This window comes from Cucurbita maxima, unplaced genomic scaffold (genome assembly GCF_002738345.1).
Source record: "Cucurbita maxima cultivar Rimu unplaced genomic scaffold, Cmax_1.0 Cma_Scf00556, whole genome shotgun sequence".
NCBI classification, from domain to species: domain Eukaryota; kingdom Viridiplantae; phylum Streptophyta; class Magnoliopsida; order Cucurbitales; family Cucurbitaceae; genus Cucurbita; species Cucurbita maxima.
Window position 1 is genome coordinate 1 of NW_019272572.1, and position 19,553 is coordinate 19,553.

General features: G+C 33.8%; 2 non-coding genes across 2 annotated transcripts; one reads left to right on the top strand and one right to left on the bottom strand.

Annotated features, from left to right (window-relative positions):
- Positions 1–7,875: 7,875 nt before the first annotated feature.
- Positions 7,876–7,949, bottom strand: TRNAN-GUU. The gene has a single exon. It is a non-coding gene; the product is annotated as a tRNA-Asn (tRNA).
- A 10,024-nt stretch (positions 7,950–17,973) lies between these two features.
- Positions 17,974–18,045, top strand: TRNAQ-UUG. The gene has a single exon. It is a non-coding gene; the product is annotated as a tRNA-Gln (tRNA).
- The last annotated feature ends 1,508 nt before the right edge of the window (positions 18,046–19,553 follow it).

The following is a 19,553-nucleotide window of genomic DNA, read 5'->3' on the forward strand; positions in this document are numbered from 1 at the left end:
ATAAAGAACTCCCAAATCAGTCATTTCAAATTAAAGTTTCATAGAATTCTTGAACTTAACAAACATGCTCTCATCATTACCAGTAAAAATTAGATCATCAACATTATAGACTAACAATCAAAATTTTTATCTCTATCTCTTGTTTGTATGAATGAAGTATGGTTACAATTGCACCTCTCAAATCTTTCTTCAACAAAATGTGCTTCGATTCCACTAAATCATGCACGTAGGGCTTGTTTAAGGCCATATAATGTCTTCTTCAATTTATATACCTTGTATTCTTGACATTTTTTCTCATAACCTTGTGGTTGCTGATACACGTTCCAACTATTTCGAGCTGCTAAAGCAATTATCATTCAAATACTATCCCACCTAAGCAATAAAATCAATTCTAGAGTAGGCCACATAGATGCAACCTAGGAAATGATACCAAATTGATTAGGCAACCCTAATCCTCAACCCAACAATCCAAGTTTAGTTGAACAAAAAAACCCTTGAATCAAAGAAATTAACAAATTCGTCCAAGCTTTTATTTTTGTATTTTTGTATTTTTTTTTTTTTTTTTTAGGTTTTTGTCTTCTTGTTAGATATTCATCAACTATTCTCGAGTGGCAAGTCATCTGATCTTTTAGGAGTCATATATGTCATATAGTCATATATTGCATATTTGCCAACTCACCTATTGCAACTTGAATCGATAGGAGGGGAAATGGTAAGAGCATAACTAAATTTGTATGCTTACAAGAGTTAAACTGCGTGGCACCAACGGCCGGGAATAGCTTAGATAAGCTAAATAGGACACAACGTTAATAACTCAATTTTAAAAACTTTAAAGCACAACTATAATAACTCAATTTTCAAGGCTTCAAATCATTCTTCATGACATGACAAGACAAAGAAAAAATTTGATAAAAATTGGAACAAGTTTTGAAAATAAGGACAAAAACTCGTAACACCTAACTGACGTGACAAAGAAAAAATTGATAAAAATTTGAACGAGATTCGAAAACTAAGGACAACAACTCGTAACATATAAAACTGACGACTTGAGACGACCCTCCTTTGTGACCTTAACTAACAACTAGTGATCCCCCAAAAAGGAAAAGTAATATCGAGTGCATCTAAATAAGTAACCTACTTGTAGGCAGTAATCGAATCCTTGGTCGAGCGAGTTGCCACGGATTTTTCTCTAGGTTATAGAAAGTTTAGGTGTAGATTATATGTAACGACCCTAGTTTTCTAGGGACCTAGAGTCACTAGAATATGTATGATGTAACTACCTTATGCGAAAATATTTTTTACATTATGTTTTTGTATCGAAGGTACCAGAGAATGATTAAGACTATATAAATGAATCACGAACCTCCATAATTATATGACATTGTCCACTTTTGTTGAAGGGTTAAATTTTTCCACATACTAAAATGGAATGATTCATTACCATTGCTAAAAAGAGAGCTTGAACCTCCCCAACCTTATCGTCAACAATCATACGCTCTAACCAACTGAACTATTCCAACAAATTATGAGTATTAGCCTAGATAGCTACTTTGGCTCCTTACATGTCGTCGTCTACCTGACGGTTTTAAAATGCGTCTAATAGTGAGAGATTTCCACATGCTTATAAGAAATGTTTCATCCCCTATCCAGCCGATGTGGGATTTCACAATCCACCCCATTGTGTTCCCAACAACCTCGTTGGCACACCACCCGATGACCAGCTCTAATATATTTTGTTACAAACCAAGCACACCTCTATTAGATATTGAAGGTTTTGCCCTTGGAAGACCTTCCATGTACCATGATCACTCTATTTATAGAGTCATGTTTGCATGTTCATGCAAATTTGAGATCACCAAATTTTGACACTCAAAATTCCACTCAAATGTTTGGGATTATGTGGCAAGCATGCAAGTTTGACTTCACCAAATTTTTTACACTCAAAATTTCACTAAAATTTGTGGGGTTTATTTGGCAAGCATGCAAGTTTGGTTAAACCAAATTTTGACACCTCAAAATTTCACTAACTCAAACATGGATTTTTTTCATTAGATTAAGTCAAATTTTTATTCAACAATTAATTTGAATTATTAATTTCAAATTAAAGTAATATTAAATGATTAATTAAACTATTTAATTAATATTTAATATTAATTCAAATGTCAATCCCAATCAATTCCGACACATATTTGATTAAGATATTTAAATCTTATTTAAATATCTCAGATTCTCTCTTTTTGTTTAATTCGTAAATAAAACAAAAATGTGGTTAAATATATCGAATATATATAGTGCATATTCCCTAATTTGAATTCGAACACTTTGAACTCACTCGTCACACTGTTCTATGGTTTAGTCTAATATGAGCTAGCAGAGAGACCTAATGGACCTATAGATCATGAGCTCCAACGATCCAAGATTAACCGGTTTAACTCATTAACCTTGTTAACTAACATTCGTTAACTACTAGGACACTCCACTATAGCCTAGTAGTTGCACTCCCCTCACTATAGATATATTTCTGTCCATTTGATATAACCATGATTAGTAAGTTGATCCTTCACAGGTTGTTCGTAACTAGAGCTGGGTCAATTTACCATTTTACCCCTGAAGTTACTTCTTGTTCCTTATGTCTCACTGATCCTCTAATGAACAATTTGTTTATGGTTTAACAAGTAAACTGAATCCCTCTCATGCTAATGAGAGGGTGGGGCCCCTTGTTCAAGACCTAGAGTCAGTGCTCAAGGGAACTACCTCTCTTCTATCCTTAAAAGTGGGTAGGAGTGAATTCCATCTTGCACCCCACGTCTCCAGCCATTCACCCAATCTTACCCCTGAAATGGGAGGCCTATTGAGTTGGCGAACTTGAGCCACTTTCACCTATGCAAATCTAAGGATAATTCCGAATAAACAGGAGTTCATGGTTAGCTCAGGATTAAAATCGAGTTACCTAGGTCATCGAATGAAAATAAAATCAGTCTCAGCTCATGGTTAGCTCAGGATTAAAATCGAGTTACCTAGGTCATCGAATGAAAATAAAATCAGTCTCAGCAGTAAGCGACATTATAAAGTGAGAGTGATTTTCTTCATGGTCCGATCTTATGCAATACTCATTGTAAAGGACGCCCCCACTCACATGTCTCCACATGTACAATTTAGTGATCACATTGTTTATGTCATATACAAAAGTGGGCCGCATCCATATTGTCCCTATGATAAGGTACTCAGCCTTATCCCTGTACTATAGATCATTTTGACTATATACTTGAACTTGATCCACTCTTGTGTCTCTACATATAGTTCAAGTAATCATACTATAATTAGATTGTTCTTAGTTTATTTGATTTAGATTAATAATCATAAAGTTCATTTTATTCAATAAGAATCTTTACTGAATAAACAACAATAATAACTTTATTGAAAATAGAATATGTTTTTGTTTACAAACTATGAGTTTTAGGACATAAAACCCAACAAGAGTCTTAACCTACGTTCATGGCTTCATGAGTTCCAAGCGACGTAGTCTTAACCCGCATCTAAAGGCTTGCCCTCCGATACCGTCCGCTAACCTATGCCCAAGACTTCATGCATTCCAAGCGGCATAGTCTGAAAACCAACATCCAAGACTTCTTAAGTTCCAAGAGATGAAGTCTAATCCTGCATCAAGGGTTTGCCCTATGATACAGTCTGAACACCTAAGCTCGAGGCTTCATGCGTTCCAAGCAGCGTAGTCTAAGTCATGAGCATGTTGTACCATGAGAGGTCTTAGGAGTTTTTGATTCTTGGCTAGGGTAACTTTTAGTCCTTAGAGTTACTCATTAGTGTTTAGAAATGACTTGCTTAAGACTCTTTTCCTAGCTTAATCCTCTTAATTTCTTTATTGGATCCCTTTGGTCTTAAGTGGGTGGCTTTGCTTCATTTTTTTTGGGTGTTACACCTTCTTACCTCGATCGACCACCAACAAACAACTAAAAAAGAAACGTAAAAATTTAAAATAAACAGACGACTGGATTCCTTAGGATGACACCCTCTGTGACCTCATAGTTCTCGAGCAGCGCTTCTTATCTTGACCAATAGTCAACAAACAATTTACAACTAAATGTAGAAATCCAAAATAAACAGACACGACTAGATGCCTTGGGACGATCCCCGCTGTTACTGCATAGTTCTCGAGCAATGCTTCTACAACACATGTTCATCGACAGCTCGATTCACATGAGTTACCACTAACATAGATATTTTTCTTTGAAACTCGGTCATACAAAAAAAAATTTCATACATGACAAGTAAAACATGTGAATCAAGTATATTTTACAACACAAAATATCAAAGTAAGTTTTCAACAACAAAAGCACATGTACTTAAAACAGACTCAGAAAAGGGTTCCTTGTTGCCTCGAGCCTGCTGGTCTCATCCTCGATTGGCCTGCAACTTCTTATTTGGCAAAAAAAGTTAAAATAATCTTGATAAGTAATTAGTTTACTTAATAAATAGCTAACTTGTCATTAACAAGTTTATTACTTATCATTCTAGTTGTTCTTAAGTTTTATTCTCAGTTAATTCCTAGTTTCTTTTACTTAGATAATTTGTAAGTTAGTAAGATATTTCAACTACCTCTCCTTAGGTTACTTCTATATGGTTATTTAGAATTTTAGGACTAGTATGTAAGACTCACTCTCAATCAATTACTATCGGTCTACTAATTTCTTTAGCAGCATGTAACATCATATATACGAAAGGATAGACTACAATACTCATATTTTAAATCTTCCGATAATTTGTTTTGCGGTAAATGGAAATGCAGCAAAAATGAGAATCAATATTTGGTTTACCATGGTTAGAAGAAATATCTCTCTGAAAGCACAAAATATTATGGACAAGGTCAACTAAATTGACAAGCATTGAAAGACCTTGATAGCATTTCCGACGCTTGCCTATTGTGTATGTATGTTACGTGACAAAATTTAGTGCATCTAGAGATATTTTTGCCCGCCATAATCTAGCTTTGAAGCCCCAAAGCCCCCGATCTCCCTTATATTTCTTCTTCCCCATTTGCTTCCCTACTCCTTCATTGGCACCCTCTTTCTTCCATTTTTTGTGTTTTTCTCGCGGTGAATGGCTATCCATTTTCAGTGTTCGAGGGAATTTGCAACTTTTTGGGTTTTCTCTCTTTTTAAATATATTTTTGTTTCCTTTGTTCATAAATTATGTTATCAATTTAGGTTCATTTTGATGGTGTTACTATAACACGTGTGGAAGCAATTTGGATCTTAGGCACTCTAAGTACATCAATTATAGTAAATTAGCTAGCATGTTCAAAAGCATTGAAACTTAATGAGTTTGAATACTGACCTTTTGTAGTTCAAATTCATTTTTCCAAATGAATGGTTTCGAACCACCACTAGTGTCTTTCCTACTATTCTCCGACCTTAGAACAGGATTGTGGAATCCGGTGAGTGATGAAACTTGATAGAAATTTAGTATAAGTAAAGAGAGAGTTTTGAGAGATTTTTTCAAAGTTTTTGAAGAAGAATTTCCATGTACATTGATCACTCTATTTATAGAGTCATATTTGCATGTTCATGCAAAATTGAGATTACCAAATTTTGGCACTCAAAATTTCACTCTAATTTGTGAGATTATGTGGCAAGCATGCAAGTTTGAGTTAACCAAATTTTGACACTCCAAATTCCACTCAAATTTGTGGGGTGTATCCCGAAAACATGCATGCTTGGTTAAATCAAGTTTTGACACTCAAAATTTCACTAAAATTTGTGGGATTATGTGGCAAACATGCAAGTTTGGTTAAACCATATATTGACCCTTAATATTCCATTAACTCAAACATGGATTTTTTCATTAGGTGGAGTGAACATTTTGACTTTTTTTATTTTAATTCAACAATTAATTTCAAATCAAAATAATATTAAATGATTAATTAAACAATTTAATTAATATTTAACATTAAATAAAATGTCAATTCCAATTAATTCCAACACATATTGATTATCTATTGCTATTCATAATTAAAATATTTAAATCTTATTTAAATATCTCAAATTCTCTCTTTTTGTTCAATTCATAACTACAAAAAATGAGGTTAAATATATCGTATATATTTAGCGTGTATTCCCTAATTCTAATTCNAGTTTTCTTAGTTTATTGGATTTAGATTAATGATCGTAACATTCACTTTATTCAATAGCAATCTTTACTAAATAAACATCAATAATAACTTTATTGAAAACATAATATGTTTTTTTTTACAAACTATGAGTTTTAGGACATAAAACAAAAAATTTGGGGTATGCCGAAATAAAAAATAAGCTTCAATTTAGGTTTAACACTCAGAGAGCAATATAGGTACTGTCAATATACTTCAAACACCTTAAAAGGGAAACCTAAAATCAAATCGGCTCAAAGTCGCATTTACATTTTATTTCCACGACCCGAAGCTACCCCTAAAAATTACTAAAACGTTATAACTCAATTCAAGGGTTTTGATCCAATAGAAAAGGTTGGACCATAAAAAATTATAATTCACTTAAAATTATTAAAACATTATAACTCAATTCAAGGGTTTTGATTCAATAGAAAATGATGGATAATCTTACCCATGAAATCTCATCAAGAATGCTTGATGATTAGAAATCACGAACCTCCATAATAGTATAATATTGTCCATGTTCAAAAATAAGTTCTAATTGTTTTACTTTTGGTTCCGTAAAAGGCAACACACCCTAGACATCAAACCAATGAAAATAGTAATTCTTACGTATAACAATAAGCAGTTAGGATGGCCTATTGGCTTGTTGGATTCATTCCCCTTTCCACACCCTATTGGCTTGTTGAGTGGGCATCATTGTATTGTCTGAAATGATTCTCACATAGGCTTGTAGTGGGATTTATTTGAGTTATTGGTGCTACTGAAGGTGCGCAGCCTAAGGTAGCACAACTTAAGGTGCGTCCGCCCTAGTCACTAAACCTTCACGAGGTGGGCTATCTTCACCTCCACCTTTTCCTCTACCTCTAATACAGGGTAATCTCCTTCCTCGTCGTTCTTTTTAGTGTCCTTTATGTGGCATGATGCTAAAACCAATATATAATTTCTTAAGTCTATATCTCTCTAACATAAATTGCATCATATCACGTATAACCACAACATATAATTTAGTAAACATGACATATTCATAAAAGTACAACTAGGTAGAACATAATGCTTCCATAAATCATATAGTTAGAGCTTCACATATTTGATACTAAATTACATTCAATATTAGTAAACAAAAAAAAGTACATGCAAATTAAAGACATTTCTTTATCTTATCTTATACCAGACATACCTGTTGGTGCTAGGACATCGATGGTGAAATCATGGAACGTGGCAAGCCTATCTTGTAGGCAAGTCTACCGAATCTATAACCTAGAGCTCTGATACCAACGATAACGACCCTAGATTTATATTAGCCTAATGTTGCCACCGTCATCATATCCTATGCTCTTATACGAAATTAAGCATTTAAACTTCATCTTAAAATAGTGTCATGGACTTACTCATTTGAAAGCATCTTTAAAACAACATAAAGAAATAGATTTATATTAGCCTAATGTTGCCACCGTCATCATATCCTATGCTCTTATACGAAATTAAGCATTTAAACTTCATCTTAAAATAGTGTCATGGACTTACTCATTTGAAAGCATCTTTAAAACAACATAAAGAAATAGTAACTAAAACCATTAAAACAAGTAACTAAAACAATCAAAAGGTATGACACTTGTAACCATCATCACTAAGCATGCGCCGCTGAGCTCACAATTAATCAAACAAGTCACCTCTAATTTACCTTCAATTCATGGTAAGCTTATTCCCAACACTAGAAGGAGGGTTTGAACCTTCGACCTTGTGGTTAACAGCCACACACTCTAACTAACTGTGCTATTCCAGGTAATTATTTGTAATAGCTCAAGCCCACCATACCCTTATAAGGAATGTTTCATCTCCTCTCCAACCAATGTTGGATCTCACAATCCACTCTCCTTGGGGGCCAGCGTCTTTGCTAGCACACCACTTTGTGACTAACTTTGATAGCTTTTGTAATAGCCGATGACTAACTTTGATAGCTTTTGTAATAGTCGATGACTAACTTTGATAGCTTTTGTAATAGCCGAAACCCACCGCTAACAAATATTGTCCATTTTTGCCCATTGCGTATCGTCATCAGTCTCACAATTCTAAAACGAGTCTATTAGGGAGAGATTTCCACACTCTTCTAAGGAATGCTTTGTTCCCATTTCCAGCCACTAAAAAATATTGTCCATTGTTGCCCATAACAAATCGTCGTCAGAATCACAGTTCTACAACACGCTACTAGAGAGACGTTTACAAACACTCATAAGTTATTCTTCATTCTCCTCTCAAACCGATGCGGGATCAGAGGGCGTGGGTTCAAATCCCACGTCTGACAACTCAAATAAAGGTAAAATAAAAATACAATTATCACGACATGATTTTCCAAGATCTAAGAAATTTAGTGTTCTTCAAGTTTACCCTTACGCCCGAATCTCAAGGACACTGTGATTTTCTGTACCGCTTGGGTGCATAACAAATGTGAGTTGTGAGCCTCCAACAATATCTCATTCCTTAATTCCTCAATTGTTGGAATATATAGGCGTCCTTGACATAACCCTTCAAAGAAACTTTCTACTCGACCTACTATTAACTACCTCATAATATATATATATATTTGGTATGTTTTGGTCTTCTTGTAAGATATTCGCCAACTAATCTCGAGTTGCAAGTCATCTGATCTTCCAGGAGTCATATATTACAATCTCGAGTTGCAATTTGAATCGATAGTAGGGGAAATGGTAAGAGCATAACTAAATTACATCATTTCTGGTATGCTTAGAAGAGTTAAACAATGGTCGGGAATTGCTTAGATAAGCTAAATAGGGCACAACTGTAATAACTCAATTTTAAAGACTTCAAAGCACAACTATAATAACTCAATTTTCAAGACTTCAAATCCATTATTCATGACACGTCTTGACAAAGAAAAAATTTCATAAAAATTGGAACAAGATTCGAAAATAAGGACAACAACTCGTAACACATAGAACTGACGTGACAAAGAATAAATTTGATAAAAATTGGAACGAGATTCGAAAACTATGGACAACAACTCGTATACATAGAACTGATGGCTCAAGACGACCCTCCTCTGTGACCTTAACTAACAGTTAGTGATCACCCAAAAAGGAAAAGTAATATCTAGTGCAACTAAATAAGTAACCTACTTGTAGGCGGTAATCGAATCCTTGATCGAGCGAGTTGCCACGGGTTTTTTTCTAGGTTATAGAAAGTTTAGGTGTAGATTATATGTAACGACCCTAGTTTTCTAGGGACTTAGAGTCACTAGAATATGCATGATGTAACTACTTTATGCGAAAAGATTTTTTACATTATGTTTTTGTATTGAAGCTACCCCTAAAAAGAACCCAATATTATTATCAAGAATGCTAGATTAAGACTATGTAACAATGTTAGGAATCACGAACCTACATAATTATATGACATTGTTCACTTTGGTTGTTGGGTTAAATTTTTCCACATACTAAAATGGAATGATTCATTCCCATTGCTAAAAAGAGAGATGAACCTCCGACCTTATGGTTAACAATCATCGCTCTAACCAACTGAACTATTCCAACAAATTATGAGTATTAGCCTAGATATTGTCTACTTTGACTCATTACATATCGTCGTCAACCTCATTGTTTTAAAACACGTCTAATAGTAAGAGATTTCCTCATGGTTTCTATTTTAGCTTTGTTGAGAGCTAAACTTTATTTGCAAATTCTTGTGTTTAGAACTTGCATGTAGAGTCATTTAAGTGATATTGATCAAACTTCTTGTGGAGTGATTCGAATCACGAGTTTAGAAATGAGTTTTCTTTACTCTTGAACTTGATCATCAAGGTAATCTGTTCCATACTTTCCCTTGGGTTGATTTTCCATATCAACACCACCCAATGACTAGCTCTAATACAATTTGTTACAAACCAAGTCTACCTCTATCAGATATTGTCTACTTTGGCTAATTACGTATCACCATAAGCCTCACAATTTTAAAACATGTCTAGTAGGAAGAGATATCCACAACCTTATAGTTAATGTTTGGTTCCCATCTCCAATGGCTAGCAGATATTGTTTGTTTTGGCCTGTTACATGTCGTCGTAAGTTAAAAAGTTTTAAAGCGCGTCTTTTAGGGAGAGGTCTCCATACCCTTATAAGGAATGCTTCATTTCAACCAATGTTAAGTCTCATAATAAATAGTTAGGATGGCTAAGTGGTTGAAGGTGTTAGGACGTAGTTTTGGTCCTTGTGAGAGTGTATGAGTTGAAATTGAAAGTTTGACAACTTAGAAAGGTTTTCTTTTATAAAGAAATTTCTACTCCAAAGATGTGGATTTTTTACAACTTAGAAAGGTTTTCTTTTATAAAGTGCTATTTTTTTATTAAATGGATTCAAAATTAGTACTCAAAAGAGGTTTTCCACTATTAGTAGAATGTGCGACCTTGTTGTTAAAGGTCGCACTCTCTAACCTACTGAGTTATTACAGCTAAGAGCTGTTCCAACTAATCATTTGTAATAGCTCAAGGCCACCATTAGTAAATATATTCAGCCTTGGCTCGTTACGTAGTATTGTCCTCTTCTCCAACCTACGTTCAATCTCACAATCCATCTGCTAACAAATATTGTCCGATTTTGTCCATTACATATCACTATCAACCGAACAATTCTAAAACGAGTCTACTAGGGAGAGGTTTCTACATCCTTATAAGGAATGTTTCATTCCCCTTTCCAAAGTCTAAAAAATATTGTCCATTATTTCCCATTATATCGCGGTTAGAATCACAATTTTGAATCACGTCTACTAGTTTAAAGACTCTTATAAGTTATACTTCATTCCCCTCTCCAACCAATGCGGAATCGAGGGTGTGAGTTCAGATCTCACTTCTGACAACTCAAATAAAGGTAAAATAAAAATACAATAGCTTATCATTATTGAAATCAATTGAACACATTAGAGATTTAAAATGGCCACGACTTCTGTTTGGGGCTTTCGACTCAGGATACCAGCTTTTAACCCTTTTTGACATTTTTAGACCCAATCCTACAATTGGTTACTTTCTTGAAGTCGATTTTGACATTTCCAAAAGATTTTGAGATGAGTACGATCATTGTTTCAAATAACTAAAATATTATAAGAAAAATTATAGGTTTACTTACCCATAGTAGCTAAACGTGGTCACTTGTGCTAATTCAGTGTCGTGAACTCACATAGGTTTACTTGGATTTTAAAGGACAAAATTGAACCAGCTTCAAGTATGATTTTTGGACTTCAACTTAGCTACCTTGGTAAGTGATTTCACAACTATCCGAAGTTGGTTTGACTTCTCTGAGTGCTAACGAATAGTGGGTTAGCTTTGGTGGGTTTAGTTTTAATGGCGGGTTGGAGGTTAGTGAGGAGGAAAACATTAAGGATATGGAAAAGGTGTCCGAAAGAGGAGAGAGTTTTGATACTATTTGGATTGGGAAAAGTAGAATGTCTTCTGCTTCAATGGTAAGAACACAACCAGCTCTTGAAAATAGTCACCTCTTCCTTGATTCTTTTTCTTCTTAATTGTTGGGACGTTTTCGTCATTGTGTGGAATTTGTAGTGAGAGAAAGAACGTTTAAACAAATGATATAATCGGTAGAATTTTTTACTCTTGAAGTATAAAGTTGTCGAAACGATTCTTTTATTAACTTCTCTGGGTCATATTAAAAGAGAAATAAATACTACTGTTGATGATCTCATGGATAAACATCGAGACCAAAGATTAAGAGTTATTGGGCTCTCAATCATGGCTACAACAAGCTTGGTACCATATTTAAGAAGGTAGGATATCAAATCAAAGCGAAGTCCTTTAATGAACTTAATATTGTACGAGCCAATTTGCTCCATATGAATGATTAAAATGCTAACTTTTTTATTGATCACATTGGGTCAGAATTTTAGAGAGCGGTAAGAAAAATGTATTTGATTTTGAATTTTTTTTTTCTCAAAAGCTTTGAAAATGGTATAAATATAGTGCTTTCTATACCAGACCAAGATTGGGTTAACCTTTTAATGTGATAGTGAATATAAGTAAAAATGTTGTTTAGTTTAATGGGTTAGGTTTTAATTAAAATGCAATCACATACAATCATGGTGCGACCTATCTTTTCATAAGACATCATGACTTTATTCTCTACTTCAAGTTTGAGTAAAGTTTAATGGGTAGTACTTCTCTATTCACACCACATATACATACATGGACCCACTAATTGAGCTCATATACATAGCTCTGGGTCTGACTGTAGGTTACTGTACACCCACATTGTCGGAAGCCACAAAGGGAAATAAGCATGATAATATCCTCGTGTACAAAATAAGGAAGTGTACACATGTGTACTAATCATAACAAGTAAGTATTTCGATACATGTGACATGCAAAATGCATGAGGTCTCACAGTTTCGAATTATGATGCAAATCATACATCCATTCTTTTTATGACATAGTGTTCCTATGAGACATGCATACGTATACGGAACATATCTTTTATGGTTAATCTACATGGCTTGTCAATGTCTCATATGCATAATGTGAACATGTTAACATAATATGCATGGTGTAATATATGGAGGTTTATGCATTATATATCATCCATATCATAACGTAGATTCACAACATAGTATAATTCACATCATAATTTAAAGTGTCACATAGAACAACACATATTAACGAGGGCTACAAGACACTTGTCATTCATACAACATAAAAGTAATCCAACGTGGCCCATAAGCATCAATAGTTCTACTTTTGTATTTAAGATGTGTGACTAAACTGAAACTATCAAACTAAAACTTACATGATGTAATAACTTCAACTAAAACTTACATTACATTATGTAATTACATACGTGCAAAATATGATATTATCAACTTACAAACTAATTAATTTAGTGGTCCTAAGATTCTAACAAACTCGTAGCATTCCACATTCCTAGATGTCCGAAGTTCATGTTTATCAAGGTACATATTAATTCTCCTTTTCTATTCAAGGTACATACGTGCAAAATATGTTATTGTCAACTTACAAACTAATTAATTTAGTGCTCTAAGATTCTAATAAACTCTTAATATTCTACATTCCTAGAGAAGTGGACAACATAAATTCCTAGTGGTCCTAACATTATTAGAGGAGTGATCATCCTAAAGAAATGGAAGCCATTTCAACCCTAGAGAAAAGTCTAGTATAAAAATCTTTAACAATTTCTCTCTTAAACTGATTGCAAGGTTGCCTTCAGTTTACTCGTGGTACTACACACATACCCATTGACTCATGTAGTTTTATGAACGCGTCCAACTTTATTAGTTTTGTCATAATATCTACAACTTGTTCTTGTGTGACACAATGCTTCAGCTCAATAACTCCATCTCTAGTCAAATCACGCAAGAAATGAAACCTCACATCAATGTGTTTACTATGTCCATGCATGATTGGATTCGTGGATAGCTTAATAGTGTAACTTTTATCAAATAACATAGTTTTTCATAAACTCTCCTCATCCACACCCCACGACAAGCACAAGAGGCGGCTGCCAAAGATTCTGCTTCAGTAGTAGCAAAGTAACTACAAGTTATTTTTTTGGAGACCAAGACACAACTGCATCACTAAGTAAGAACACATAACTATAAGTGCTTTTCCTGTCTTATATATTTCATTCATAATCACTGTCAGTATATGCTATCAACTCTCCATTACCCCTTTTTCAATAAAAAACTCCCAAATCCAACCTTGTTGCAATTAAATACATTAAATTCATCCTTTCTTAGTCTAACCGTATGAACAACATGGTTTTTCAAACTATTAGTCCAAAACTTCTTTTGCATACTTTCTAACTAATATAAATGTCTTCAACATTTTGTAAAATCTCTACACCTGGAAAATATTTCATTTTTTTCCAAATCTGTCATTTCAAATTGAAGTTTCATAAAATTTTTGAACTTAACAAACATGCTCTCATCATTACTAGTAAAAATTAGATCGTCAACATATAGACTAACAATCAAAATTTAACCTCTATCTCCTGTTTGTATGAATAAAGTAAGGTCACAGTTGCACCTCTCAAATCCTTCTTCGATAAAATGTTCTTAAAGTTGACTAAATCATGCACGTAGGGCTTCTTTAAGACCATATAATGTCTTCAATTTGTATACCTTGTATTCTTGACATTTTTTCTCATAACCTTGTGGTTGCTCGAAAGACGGCTTCTTTTTAACTCTTCATATAAGAAAGCACTTTTCACGTCAAGCTGATACACGTTCCAACTATTCCGAGCTGCTAAAGCAATTATCATTCAAATACTATCCCACCTAGCCACAGGTACAAATGCCTTGGTATAGTCTATGCCATGTTGTTGTGCATAACTTTTTGCTACCAACGTAGCCTTATACTTGTCAACTTCGCCATTTTCTTTGAGTTTGATTTTGAAAACCCACTTTACTCCAATCTTCTTCATTCTTCTAGGAAAATTTGTCAACTCCCAAGTCTCATTTCGTTCGATGGCTTCTATCTCCAAGTCCATTGTAGCTCACCATTTTGAACTTTGAACAGCTTCTTCAAAGGTAGTCGAATCTATAGTTAAGGTTAATAGAACTAAATTGTTGTGCTCAGCTTCTTCAGAAAATTCTCCCTTGCTCACATAATCTCCATCCATAATGGTGCTCTTCTATTTCTCACTTCGGGTGTGCTTTAGATGGATCATTGGAATATATATTAACTTCTCCTTCTTCTTCTACTATCACCTCCTCTTCAGATTCTTCCTCACTTTAATCATGTTCGCTTTCTTCTATATTACTATCTTTCCATTCGTGGGTATGAAGTTCAACTTCTTCGTTAGTTTTACCCCAATTCCAACATTTGTTTTCTTCAAAAATCACCTCTCTGCTTGCAATTATCTTCTTGGACACTAGAACATAGAGTCTATATGTTTTAGACTCTTCACTCATCCCTAGTAGCACACACTGAAAATTTTGATCATCTAACTTCTTTCTTTTACCGTCTGATACATGAACACGGTCAATGTATCCAAAAACTAAAAAATAATTAGTATTCGGTTTTGCGCCACTTCAAGCCTCCTCTGAAGTCATATTTTTCACTACCACTGTAAAACTTCTATTGAGCATGTGCAATGTCCAGTTTACTGCTTCTGGCCAAAAATTCTTTGGAACTTGCTTCTCTGATAATATACTTATAATCATGTTCATGATTGTTCTGTTCTTGCGCTTATCTAGACTCGCTATAAGTTTTCTACTGATACCATTAGTTTTGCAAAAACTATTGAACTTGTGAGAGGTGTACTCTCCACCCCTATCTATGGGTAGACAACGAATAAAATCTCCAATCTCTTTATCAACAAGATTTTTTTCAGCAAGAAAATATATTCACACATTGCGACGATAATCATCAATAAAACTTATAAAATATCTCTTATTACTGTTGGAAATAGGTTTGATGGATCCACAGACGTCTGCATGTACCAGTTACAACCTTTGTTTTGTTCTCCATAAACTTCTCTTTGGAAATGCATCCCTATGTTGCTTTCCCACCATGCAATCCATGCATATTTTAGACGATGTTTTCAACTGGGGTAACTCTCTAACCATTTGTTTATGTTGCAATGTTCTCAAACCTTTGAAACATAGATGCCCATATCTGCGGTGCCAAATATGAGTGTTATCTTCTATAATTGTTTGGAAGCAAATGGAGGTTTGCCGCATGAGTCTTACAAGTAATATGAACATTTTATTTGCAGACATTGTTGTTTGCAGAATAAGTCCCTTCTTGGGAAGATATATTTTGCATCTCCATGCTGTATCAAAATAGATACCCCTTTTTGTTGCAATTGTCCAAGACTTAATAGATTATTTTTAAACTTGGGTATATAAAAACCATGAGTGATTACCTTGACGCCAACAACTTGCAATCTAATGTTATCTTTTCCTAACACCGCCATCTTGAAATTATTTCCAAGCTTCACAGATTGTCGGAACTCCTTGTCAAAATCTGAGAACCATTCCTTGTTTGAACACATATGATTGCTACACCGCGAATCAAGGAACCAAACATCTTCCCTCCTAATTTAATTGAGCTCAACATAGGATATCAACAACATTTCTCTTTATCCCCAAGTTCATTATAATTTGCTTCTTTTTCCAATTGAGGACACTCGTATCTAAAGTGTTCTAACTGATGACATTTATAACACTCAACTGTACTTTTGTTGAATGAATGTCTACCTCTTCCTCTTCCTCTACCTCTTCCTCGAAAACTTTCACGAGCTCGATCACCTCCTCTTCCACCGAATCTATAATCGTATGTCACCTTTAGTTCTTGTTCATCACTTACTCATTCATCGACTGTTAAAGTGTCTAAGTTATTAGACTCTTCAATAAAACATATAACATAGTCAAATCTTGATGTGATTAATCTCAAGATTTTTTCAATAATCACTGTTTGTTTCATGTTTCGCCATGAATTTTCATCTTGTTTACAATGGTGAGACTTCAAGCAAAATATGCACAAACACTCTCGCCTTCTTTCATCGGTAAGACTTCAAACTTTTTTGTTAGAGCTTAGAGTTGTGGTCTTTTGACTCTTGTGGAACCCTGATACTTCTACTTCATAGAGTCCCAAATTTTTTTTGCAGCATCTCTATTAAGATCGTTCCCATAGTAGTTCGATCAATGACTTAGAACAAAATAATTCTTGACCTTCAAGTCTTTCAGCTTAGGGTATGCAATTGTGTTTGTTGTGCTTCGATAATCTCTTCTCCTTTGGCTACGACAGGGATTCCGGTCTCCACCAAGGACCAGTATTCCTTTCAACGAAGAAAGTTTTCATAAGCATAGACCAATGATCATAGTGGCCATCAAACTTAGGAATTGTTGGTAAAATGAAATTGGTTTCAGCTGCCATATTTTGAATCTCTTTCAACTCACTATTCAAGAAAAAAGGCTGCAGTTTCTTCTTCTCACAATTAGGCCTTGCATTGTAGCTTTGATACCAAATGTTGTATACACACAACTAAAACTTTGAAATCAATTGTGTTATCAAACAAATCAACTTGGTTGACTTTTATAGCCATACAAACTAACAAATTTAGGAATGATAAAATTAGCCAACTCAAAAAATAAGAAATTCAAACCCCCACTAATAAATTAATTTAGTTGTCCTCACATTCCTACAAATGTACATCTTAATTAAATGGTAGCTATTTCAACCTTAGAGAAAAGGTCTAGTATGACCATCTTTAATAATCTACGTCTTGACAATCTATATTTTATTTACATGTGCTTAGAATGCAAAATGAGATTCTCAACCTAACTCACATTGGAGAATAACTTTGGTTGTTTTTTCTTTTCTCACTATTAACTTTGTATTTATTAGAGATTGTATTAACAAGTTGAGAATGACCACACTAAGTAACTGTTTGGATCTAAATAGTCATTGATATATTAATAAGTAGCACATGGATTTCATAATGTTACCTAGAATATTCAAATAAACTGTTAAAAACTATGGATGGGGAAAAACTTATTAAATAAGTATCTTTTTCTAACGTTAAATTTGTTTCAAAATAACCTTTTTGTGAACTCTATTAAAGTAAGATGAAAATTAGTGAAGAAGAATGGTTGAATAATTATACAAATGTTCTAATAAATTAATTGATTTTATTGGGCTGAAACCCTATCAAATACAAAACTAAAAACAAAGACGAATCATTTTCAAAATTTAGAGATCTATAAGAAACAAATAAGATACTATTATTCTTTTTAAAGTTCATAGATTTATGACGAACAAATCTTGAAAAATTTGTGGTCCCATGGTCTAGTGGTTAGGACATTGGACTTTGAATCCAGTAACCCGAGTTCAAATCTCGGTGGGACCTTTGCTATATTTCTCTACTCAAAAGTAAAAGTCACATACATAATAGATATAAAATTAAAACTTTGATAATACTAGATATAAAACTCAACTTTACATTTATTAAAGAAATTAATTTTAATGGGTTAGAAACTCTATTAGATATATATAAAGTATTTATGTAATATAAAACTCAACTTCACCGTTATTAAAGTAATTGATTTTAATGTGTTGAAACTCTATTAGATATATATAAAGTAATTAACTTGACATATTATATATTGTTTAGAGATGATATAAAGTTGAAAGTGTATAAAAATATTATCTATTTTTTCAATTTTAGAAATTTATAAGACACAAATTTTATGAAGATCTATGGTCTTTCGATACAAAAATTAATTTGATCCTTATTAAAAAAAGCTGAATTTTGTTTCCTTAGGTAACCTTATCTATGACGTATTAACTCCCAATTTCTTCATTAAAAGCCCTCAACTTAATCTTCTAAAGCTAAAGAAAGGATCAATTTTGACGAAAATGGATTGTAAGTAAGACTTTGATCCTTACTCCCAAATTTTAAACGAAAATAATTTTCTTCAATTGGACTTACTAAGTCTTGTTTGAAGGTGTTAATATAACACATGCGGAAGCAATTTGGATCTTAGGCACTTTTAGAACATCAATTATAGTAAATAACTAGCATCTTCATAAGTATTAAAACTTAATGAGTTTGAATACTAACTTTTTGTAGTTCAAATTTCTTTTTCCTCACGAATAGGTTTCGAACCACCACTAGTGTCTACTCCACTATCCTCCAGCCTTAGAACGGGATTGTGGAATTCGGTGAGTGACTTAAACTGGGGAGGGATTTTGTACATGTATTATGATCACTCTATTTATAGAGTCATGTTTGCATGTTCATGCAAATTTGAGATCACCAAATTTTGATACTCAAAATTCCACTCAAATGTTTGGGATTTTGTGGCAAGCATGCATGCTTGAGTTAACCAAATTTTGACACTCAAAATTCCACTCAAATTTGTGGGGTTTATTTGACAAGCATGTGGGGTTTATTCCACTCAAATTTGTGGGGTTTATTTGATTAAGATATTTAAATCTTATATAAATATCTCAGATTCTCTCTTTTTGTTTAATTCGTAAATAAATAAAAAAGCGGTTAAATATATCGTAAATATGTAGTGCATTCTCCCTAATTTGAATTTCAACACTTCGAACTCACTCGTCACACTGTTCTATGGTTTAGTCCGATATGAGCTAGCAGAGGGACCTAATGAATCTATAGATCATGGGCTCTAACGATCCAAGATTAACTGGTTAAACTCATTAACCTTATTAACCAACATTCGTTAACTACTAAGACATTCCACTATAGCCTAGTAGTTGCACTCCCCTCACTAGAGTTGAGTCAATTTACCATTTTACCCCTGCAGTTACTTCTTGTTTCTTATATCTCATTGATCCTCTAATGAACAATTGGTTTGTTGTCCAACCAGTAAACCGGATCCCTCTCAAGTC